The sequence below is a fragment of the Castor canadensis genome, chromosome X (genome assembly GCF_047511655.1).
Source record: "Castor canadensis chromosome X, mCasCan1.hap1v2, whole genome shotgun sequence".
In the NCBI taxonomy this organism is placed as follows: Eukaryota; Metazoa; Chordata; class Mammalia; order Rodentia; family Castoridae; genus Castor; species Castor canadensis.
The window spans coordinates 71863426-71874434 of record NC_133405.1 but is presented as its reverse complement, the minus strand read 5'-3'; the positions used below and the strand labels follow the sequence as shown (position 1 = coordinate 71874434).

At 35.1% G+C, this 11009-nt stretch overlaps 1 non-coding gene across 1 annotated transcript; it reads right to left on the bottom strand.

Moving 5' to 3' along the window:
• Positions 1-4327: 4327 nt before the first annotated feature.
• On the bottom strand, positions 4328-4489 carry LOC141419972 (U1 spliceosomal RNA). Its single transcript, XR_012444697.1, has one exon. It is a non-coding gene; the product is annotated as a U1 spliceosomal RNA (small nuclear RNA).
• Positions 4490-11009: the final 6520 nt, after the last annotated feature.

Here is an 11009-nt window from a genome sequence, read left to right as displayed (position 1 = left end):
TTCTTTGCTGGGTTTATTTCATGTAGCATTTTTATCCCAGCTTGATTTATGCTGTTGAAAATGACAGGGTTTTTCTTGCTAAAGGCTGAATAGTATTCCACAGTGCAAAATATATCACATTTTCCTCTTTCATTCATCTGTAATGCACACAAAGGTTAGTTTCATGTCCTGCCTATTGTGAATAATGTTGTAATGAACATGGGGGAACATGTCTCTTTGCAAACCAATTTAAATTCCTATGACTATATTCCCAGGAGTTTAATAGATGGATCATATGATACTTCTATTGTTACATTTCTTTTGGAGATACTACCATAGTGTTTTCTATTACACCTATAACACCCACAGTTTCAAAGATTTCCATTTTCTCCATATGTTCAACAATTGTCTTTCTTCTTTTCTTATGGTGCTGTGAATCAAATCCAGGGCCTTGCACATGCACAAAAGTACTCTAACAGTGAGATACACTCTTAGACCTATTTTTTCTTCTTCTTTTTCTCCTTTCCCCTCCTCCTCCTCATTTCATCTTTGGCAGTACTGGGGTTTGAACTCAGGGCCTTGAACTCACTGAGCCATCACTCTACAACTTGAGCCATGTTTTTGAACCCTTTTGCTTTAGCTATTTTCTGAATAAGTTTTCACATTCCTGTCCTGGCTGGCTTCATGTCATGATCATAGCACCTATGCATCCCATGTATCTTGGATCACAGGCATGTGCCACCATGCTCTAGTCTTCTTTCTTCTTTTTGATGACAGTCCTTTGATGCTAGCTGTAAAGCGATGTCTCATTGTGGTATTATCTTGAATTTTTCTGTTGGTAAGTGACATTTATCATCTTTTCCTATACTTATTGACCCTTCATATGTCTGCTTTTAAGAAATGTATAATCAGGAATTTCATTTGTAATTTAATTGGGTAATTTTCCCACTATTGTGTTTTTTGAGCTACTCATATATATTTTAAATAGTAACCAGTCATCAGATGTATAATTCGTAAATATATACATATATATGTAATATTACACTTCAGTTTTTCCTTTTAAATTTTAATATATTTTGAGTTGATTTTTGCACATGATTTAATTGTCCAATTTTACTCTTTTGTATATGAATATCCAGTTTTCACAACAATGCTTATTAAAGACTATCCTTTCTCCAATGTGTATTCTTAGAAATTTTGTTGAAAGTCAATTAAATGTAAAATATTTGGCTTAATTTCTGTTATTTCTATTTTGTTATGTTGGTTGATATGTCTGATCTTATGCCAGTACCACAATGATTTGATTAGTTTGGCTTGGTAAGATAGTTTGAAATCAGTGTTGGGTTTCTGATGTTCTTCTTGGTAAATATTGTTCTGGATATTTAAGGTCTTTTTTTTTCCTTCCAAACAAATTTTATGATTTTTTTATTCTGTAAAAACTTTTTTTATTTTTGGTAAGTGACTCCATTTAATCTATAGGTAACATTGTGTAATATGGAAATTTTAATAATATTAATACTTCCAACCCATGATCACAGAATATCTTTCCTTTTGTTTGTGTCTTATTCAATTTCTTTCAGTAGCATTTTGTTATTTTCAGTCTCCTAAATTTTCAACTCCTTGGTTAAGATTATTTTTCATTATTGTATCTTTGTGACTAATCAAATTGCAATTGTTTCTTGACAATTTTGAAATTGCTAATTTGTAAATTTTTTTCCTTTACTGTTGTGATGGGTTCAGGTACATTATGGCATTTACACAGGTTCTTACAATGTATCAAATATATCATACATGAATTCACCTCTTCTACCATCCTCCTTCATCTCCCCCTACCCTCAATCCTGGAGTAGTTTCAACAGGTATCATTTTTGAATTCAGGGTTACAATACATACATACATGGAAATATTACAAGGAAATTCCCTGTGTAGCTATCTTTATCCCAAACTAAAATGTGTTCTTTCATTTTATTCTTTCTCCTAAAAATCGGAGAACAGAAGGGTGGAATAAGTCTTTCCCAGCTGGAGGGCTGGCACCAGTGGGAGAGAGAGGTGTTGAGGAAAGGGGGTAGGAGGGTTAATATGGATCAATACAATGTTTATACATGTAAGTAAATGCAAAAATGAATGTATTTTAGTATATAGAAATTCTACTAATTTTTGTATGCTACTTTTTATCATGTAATTCCCAGAATATTCATTAAGTTTTTTTTCTATATAATATGATATCAACAATCACAAACTATTTTCATTTTTTTCCTAATTGGATGCCATTTATTTCTACTTTTTGCTTAATTGTTCTGGAGAGATCTTTCAGTACCCTCTGTGTCATTCAGCTTTTCATCTCTGTAACAAAATAACTGAAAGACACAATTTAAAAGAAGGAAATGTTTCTATAGCCTCATAATTTCCATGGTTTTAGTCCATGGTAGTCTAGCTCCATTGCTGATAGGACTTTGGTAATGTAGAGCATCATGGTGGTGGAAGTGATTGGCAAAAGCTGGGGAGAAAATATCCCCCACTAGTGCATGCCCTCAGTGACCTAGTTCCTCTAACAAGACCCCACTTCCCAATAGCACATTTAAGTATGAGCTCATCAATGAATTAATCACTGATGAGGCCAGTTCCCTCATTATCTAACCACATCTCCAGGCCTCACCTCTGTACATTGCTGCATTGGGTTCATGCCTTCAACACATGAACCTTTTGGGGGCATTTGTCATATCCGAACTATAAAAATCCATACTAGATGTGAGAAGAGTGAAATCCTTGCCTGTTTTCTAATGTTGAGGAAATATTTTCAAATATTTCCCATTTTCAAATGCTCACAAGATTGTGCAGTACAGAAAGCCAGCATGTCCTGTGTCTCTATGAAATTGAAACCACACCTCAGATGCATGGTTTCAGGGATTGGCAGCTTCCATAAAAAGGCAAGGGAGTGCTGCAGTAAGCAGTAGACAGTGATCAGTTGAAATCCAGAAATATTCAGTTAGATTTGTGATTAAAAACAATGGACTGCTAGCCAAAATTTTAGGGAATGGTGAAATCTCCCTGAGTAGGGCATTATGAAAAGAGTGAAGGAAAGTGTCAACAAGCTACACAGGTAAAAAATGAATTTTGGGATTGGAGATCTGTAGCACACACAAAGATCACATACCAGAGAAGGGGTCCCTTGCACTTCCTAGTTGCACACTGCTGCAGTAGTGGGGAATCATCTTAGTGAGGTCCTTGAAGTCAAAGCATTGAGCCAGACAGGGCAGACATCCCTGCAGTTTTACACCTCCAAGCCCCAAAGGCCTCTCCTTCTTCACTGGCTAAGCAAGTGACCCTGTCCTGAGTCAGTGTATGCACAGGAAACTGGTTATAATTGAACCCAGATATACTGCCACAGATGTAACTGGGTATAATAAAGTGGATACCATAAATGCAGAGGGAAGCTGAAGATGAGTACACTAGAGGAGATACAGTCTCAACTCTGAGAAGATGGGGGAGACCAGATGTATGTTAGTAAAAGTGGGAGTGCTAAGACATAAAACTGTATAGTCAGGATTGTAGCAACATTCAGTACTACATGCCTTGCCCCACCAGTGCAAATTGCTCTTTTCTGACTGCTTTCTATGCTGTCAGGAACCCAAAAATATTTGGTGGAAACACAACCTCTGCTTACGAATTTCCCATGCTAAATCTTCACTAGCAGACTACCTTTGGTTCAAAGGTGCATCTATGCAGGGGGGAGGGAGGGAGGGGGAGGGCACTGGGAGGATGGCCACTAAATTCTCATTTCCAGGCCTACATGTGGAAAACTTGGAAGGAATTTGGCCCAACAATATGCGTAGTAGCATGCGTGCCCTGACAGGAAAAGCTGGGAAGGACTAAGTCTGCAAACAAGCCTTTCTAGTCTAATATATTTGGATTTCAGAGAGAAAATGGATCAACACTCCAGCACCAGCATCCCACACTAAGTAGACTACAAAACGACTTGTCTAAGAATAAAACAAGCAAATTACCTTCACCCTATATTAACTCAGGAAGATTATTGACTGACCTTATATTTCTTGTTGTGATTTGTATTGCTCTATATTCATTTCATCATGTAATCACACAGTATTGTTTCTTATGCTAGCATCCTACATATTTATTTTTCCTCTGTTTCCTATCTTGCAGCTTATCTTTTCTTTTCCTCACCCCTTCCTTTTATTGATCAGTTATTAACAATACTAGATTGAATAATTTTCAAATTCCTACTTTATTCAGTACATATTCTAATTCTGTTTTTAATTGGTGTATTCAATTGCTTTTTACAGAATTTAAATATCTGGATAGTTTATGAATTTTTTAATTTTATATTTCAGGGGAGAGTGCAAATGCATTCCCCCATGATCACATATTATGCAGTAAAATGTCCCACATTTTGGGAAATCACAGAGGTCAGCAGATCTGGAGTATAATGGATAAGTCTTGCCCTTGGAAAACCACCTTTGTGGTCATAGTATCTACCCCACCAAGTAAGTATGTAAATTGTACTTTTTGCAACTGCTGCCCATTTTCTCTCCTCTGAGTGATAGCATAGCTTGTTAACACAAGGAAGTCTCCACTAAGATGCTCCAATTTAAAAAAATGAAAGAACCATCCAGTCTGATAATGCAAATTTCAACCCAGAAACACAATATATATGAAAAAGTAAGCCAATATGACTCTTTCAAAATTTCAAAACTTGATAACTTAATTCAAAGGTACCAAAATGACTTAAATGCTAGACAAGGAATTTAAAGTCTACTTTTTAAGATGATCAGTAACTTTGAAGAGGAATTAAATGTAGAAATGAATGCAATAAGGAACTCAATTCAAGACTGGATGTGATATGTAGCAACATGGATGACAAATTTTGCAAGAAACTTGAGATTCTTGCAAATCTCAATAAAAGGAATGGTGGTACATTCCTTTAATTCCAGCTACTTTGGAGGCAGAGGTGGGAGGATAGCAGTCTAATATTGATCTGTGTAAAAATGTGAGACTCTATGTAGAAAACAAAGTAAAAGCAAATGTAGAAGAGGCATCGCTCAAGGGGTAGTGTTTTTGTTTTGAAAATGTGAAGCCCTGAATTCAGTACCCAGTCCCATCCAAAAGAATACATATCTGCTGATTGGATTAGAATACAAGACCTAGTGGTCTTCTGTCTATAAGACCTCTGACTGGCAAGGTCAGATAGACTGAAAATGAAAGAATAGAAAATGATACACCAAGCAAATGAAAACAAAAATATACTAGATACACTCTCTCTGCCAAGAGTTCAAGCCAAAATTAATCAGAAGAGATAAAGAAGGTCACTACATATTAACAAAGAGAATATTCCATCAAGAAAATATAACTACAAGTATACATATTTATATAATACAAATTTTATGTATAAGTATATGTATATATATATATAATATATATATATTTGCATTTGCAAAGAATGTTGGTACACCCAATTTCATAAATAAATAATAGTTAACATACAGAGACAGATAGTTTCAGACAAGACAAAAAAGACAATGATTGACTTTACACCCCTACTCTCATCAATAGATAAGTCATCCAGATTAAAGAAATAAAATAATCAACTTCAGTGTTAAACTGTGTAATAGAACAAATGGTCTTAACAGATGTCTGTAGAATATTCATCAAATAGCAATGGAATAGACATTCAACTCAGCAGCTCATTGAACTTTCTCTGAAATAGACCACATTTTAGGACATAAATCAAATCTTAACAAATACAAAAAATTGCAGTAATTTACTGCATATTAACAGAATTTAATGAAAAAAATTAAAAATTCACAGCAAGAGAAACTACAGAAAATACAAAAACTTGTAGAGATTGAGCAGGACACATCTGAATTATCAGTGAGTCATTGAAGAAATCAGATAGGGGATCAAAAAAATTCAAGAATCAAATGAAAAGGAAAACACAACTTACCAGAAATTTTAGGATGCACCAAAAGCAATTGTAAGAGGGAAGAATATAACTATGAGTGCCTACATTTAAAAAATCAGAGAGATATCAAATAAATGATTGAATAATGCACCTTAAGGTCTTAGGAAAACTAGAACAAGTCAGAACCAAAACTAATAGATACAAGAAATAATAAGTGGAATGATGTCCTATGATTTGCTCAGTTGAGGCAGCACAGATCCTTGGCCTCAGGGTGGATTCCTCCCCTCCTCCGCTACTCTGGATGTGTTTAGTCCCTGCCAAGAACTGAACTGGTGGTGTCTGCAGTGGCAGTGGAGGCAATAGACATCCAGTGGCACCTTGGACTTGAATCACAATCATCCAGTCTCTACCAGTGGAGGAGTCAAGCAAAGTGGTAACAGACACCTGACACTCACCTAGAAGACAGAGCATCAATCAGAATAGAACTCTGCAACATACTGGACCCTTAACCCATGGACAGCCTCCTTGCATTCTGCCACAATGAGAAAAGCTACACTCCATTTCTTTCTGCCGGCTGGTTCCAAAACTGCTTGCATAAACCTGTATAATGAACAAGTGAGCAACATGCACCATGTGTGATTCTCCTACCTATCCCCTGAGGACATAATCCAGTGCAGACCCTGGGCAGATTGAATGCCCCTCAATGAAACTGAAAAGCATAAACAGTGAATTGAAATCTAACACTGACATTGGAGGTGGGGTGGACTGCTGAACCTGTCCCAGTGAAGGGGGTGGGGCAAGGAGATGAACTCTCAATAAATGAAGGCAGTAAAAGTGACAAAGGCTGAGAGCGGGTGTGGAGCGATCAAGGCAAGCTCCCAGAGGAACCAAACTAGCACTGAGCAGATGCGAGGTGATGCACAAAGGCTGAGAGCAGGGGTAGGGTGACAAGACAATGTCACAAAGCAGGACTGATGGTGTGTGCCTGAGCTGGTCTCATGAGACTTAGGGCAATACTCAAAACTGAAATGTCCCACCTTGCTGAGGAAGGAGCTGAACAGACAAAGTTGAAGCTGTAAACAATGCAGCTGCTGCCTGGTGAAAATAACAACAGTTTTGAACACCTTGCATGAACTGGCAGTGAGTTACCTCAAGCCCAAAATGCAACCTGCCCTGTGGACAGAAGGAATCAAATACAAATCATAATCCAGTCACCTGGTGAGACCACATCAGAGCTCCCACTTGTAACAGAAGCCCCATAAGACCAAGGAAAGCAGGGGGAAAAAAAGAAAGAAAAAATCCCTCTAGACATCTCCACCCTAAGTTATCTGACAAGAAGGGCAGGACTCTTACCCACAAAGCCCAGAATAAGAATGGCCAATACCAGGATTGGAAGCTAAAGGAATAAGTCCAGAACTTTTACTGAGCAGACTGAACTTTTCATTGTTTGTGCACCTAGTGTTTTTTCCCTTCTGTTTTGTATTATTAACTTTACCACTACTATTTTCTTATCTCCATTCTTCCCCCTTCATTTTCCCAAAATAAACCATATTTTAGGGCACAAAACAATCCTCAAAAAACATGAAAAACTAAAAATAACCCCTGTTTTCTATCTGATAACAATGCATTAAAACTAGAACTCAACAAGAAAAAAGCAACAGCAGAAACTACACAAACAATTGGAGACTGAATAACACATTGCTCAATGACCAGTGGGTTGTAGAGGAAATAAGACAGGAAATCAAAAGGTTCCTGGAAGTTAACGATAATGCAAACACAACTTATTAGAACTTATGGGACACAGCAAAGGCAGTCCTAACAAGAAAGTGTATAGCCATGAGTGCATATATTAAAAGGGCAGAAACATCTAAAATAAACAAGCTAATGCTACAACTTAATCTCCTAGAAAAACAAGAACAAGGAAAACCCAAAACATCAGAAGGAGAGAAATAATAAAAATAAAGACTGAAATTAATGAAACAGGAACCCCCCCCAAAAAAACATACAAAGAATCAATGAAACAAAAATCTGTTTTTTTTTTAAAAATTAAGAATATTGAGAAGCGCCTGGGAAATCTGACTATAAAGAACAGGGAAAAGACCCAAAATAATAAAATCAGAAACAAAAAAAGAGAGATACAACAAACACCTCAGAAATCCATCAGGAATCATCAGAGAATACCTTGAGAATCTATATGCAAATAAATTTGAAAATGTTTAAGAAATGGACAAATTTCTAGATACTTATGACCATCAAAAACAAAACCAAGAGGAAGTGAACTACCTAAACAAATCTATAATATGCAAATGAAGTTGAAGAATCAATATAGTCTCCCAAAAGAAAAAAGTCCATGACCTGATGGATTCTCTGTTGAATTCTACCAGACCTTTAAAGAAGAACTCATGACAACACTCCTTAATCTTTTCTATGAAATATAAAGGGAAGGAACACTGCCTAACTAATTCTATTTTGTCATTTGAAGGTAAATGGATAGAACTGGAGAACATCATCATAAGTGAAGTTAGACAGGTTCAGAAGGTCAAAAGTCACATGTTCTCTCTCATATGCAGATTATAGACTTAAAACAAATTCAGAAATATTATTGGAATGGGTCACACACTAGTTGGTTACCATGAAAGGGAGGAATAGGGAAAGGGAAGGAAACCTAAAACTTCTAAACTGTTCATATGCTCACTTTATAGAAGGCAATATAGTAATCTTGAACTGACAAAGGACACTATGGAAAGGACACTAGGAAGTAGTGAAGAGGTCTTGTAGAGATGAACTAATATGAGTCATAATACACATATCTGTGTTAACAACACTGGGAATCTCTTTCTATAGCTATCTTTATCTCAAACTAGCAAAACTGCTATGTTTTTCTGTTATCTCTTATGTTTTCTCTCCAACAAAGTCAGAGAACAAAAGGACAGAACAGGTTTTGCCCCAAAGCAATGGGGTCAGAGGAGGAGGAGGCCCAAATAATATATACACATGTAAGTAAATATAAAAATGATTAAATAAAAATTTTTAAAAATGAAAATAATAAATGAAGTAATTGACAAAAAAGTAAGAATAAAAATCAAGGTGATCATTTATGAAGTGAAAATACAGATGAGTGAATGAAAGACTTGGTTCTTAAAAAAAAAAGTAAGATTTGCAAACCCTTGGCTAAACTAAACTATGCAAAGGAAACATAAAGAATACTCAAATTACTAAAAGTAGAGATAAAATAATCTATATTATGATTGATACCAATGAAATCCAGAAAATCATTAGTGACTATTTTGAAAACTTACATTCCAGTAAATTGGAGAATCTAAAACTGGGTACATTTCAAGACATATGTGACATACCAAAATAATCAAGATGATATAAACAACTTAGACCTACAATAAACAATGAGATGAAGCAGTAATAGAGTCTCCCTACAAAGAAAAAATGAGGACCTGATGGATTCCCTGTTGATTTTACCACAAATTTAAAGAACTAATACTAATATTCCTCAATGTATTTTATAAAATAGTAAAGGAAAGAATGTTAACCAAACTCATTTTAAGAAGCCAGCATTATACAAACAGCAAAACTACAGAAGAACACAACAAAAAGAAATCTATAGAAAATTTCTCAACAAACATATATATAAAATTCTTAATAAAATATTTAAAAACTAAATTCAACAACATAGTTAAAAGATCATACACCATAATCAATTTGGCTTCATTAGAGAGATATGAGGATCTTTTGACATATAGTAGTCAATAAGTGTAATAAAGCACATAAATTGAATCAGTGACAAAAATCACATGACCATTTCAATAGATGCCAAAAAAAAACTTCTACAAAATCCAACATTAATTCATGAAATCTTTAAAGAAGCTAGGAATAGAATAAACATACCTCATCAAGGGTGTATATGAGAAATATGTAGCCAACATTTTAGTTAATGAAGAAAACATTTTCACTAAGATTAGGAACAAGACAAGAATGCCTACTATCTCCCTCATTTTTTCAAAATGGTATTTGGATTAATACCCAGAGCAATTATGTAAGAGAAAGAAATAAACTGAATACATTTGGGAAAAGAATAATTCAAATTATTCCTGGTTTCAGTGATATGATTCTATATTTAAAAGACTCCAAAGATGCCACTAGAAGACACTGAGATCTGATATTCACTTTTAGAAAATAGAGGGTATAAAATCAATATATAATACCAGTTGCTTTCTATATAACTGATAAGAAAGAAATCAGCAATACTATCAATTCACAATAGTCTCAAAAAATACAATAGTAAGCAATAAAACATAACCAAAGAGGCGAAAGACCTCTATAATTAATGCCATAATTCATTGAATAAAGAAATTGAAGACACTAGATAGTGGAAACAACTCACATATTAATCAATCAGCAGAATTATGTGAAAATGTTTATATTACAGAAGGTGGTGTACAGATTCACTGCAATCTTCATCAAAATTCCAATGACATCCTTCACAAAAATAAGAAAAATAAAATCCTAAAATTCATATTGAAGTACAAGGATCTCTAACAGCAAAAATAATCTTGCACCAAAAAAAAGCAATAGTAGAGGTGTCATGGTACCTGATTTTAAACCATAATATAGAAACAAAACAACAAAATTCTGGCACAGTAACAGAGATGTATACCAGTGGAATGGATTAGGACATACAGATATAAACCTAGACAGCTATAGTCTTTTGAATCCTGACAAAGCTGCTCAAAATGCATGTTGGAGAAAACATAGCTTCTTCAACAAATAGTGCTTGGAAAACTGGGTATCCACCTATAGAAAACTGAAACTAAGTGTACATCTTTCACCCTGCAGAAAAATCAATTCCAATTTGGTCAAAGACAAAATAAGAGAAGTATTGAAATTGCTATAGGAAAACACTTTCAAGATAAAAATATGGGCAACAACTTCGTGAATAGGACTCCAATATCTCAGGAAATAATAGAAAGAATTGAAAAATGGGATTGCATCACCTTGAAGTTTCTGGACAGCAGTAGAAACAATCACCAGTGATGAGATAAGCTAAACAGTGAGAGAAAAACTCTGAAAACTCTGTCCTTGGAAGGAAATTACTATCCAG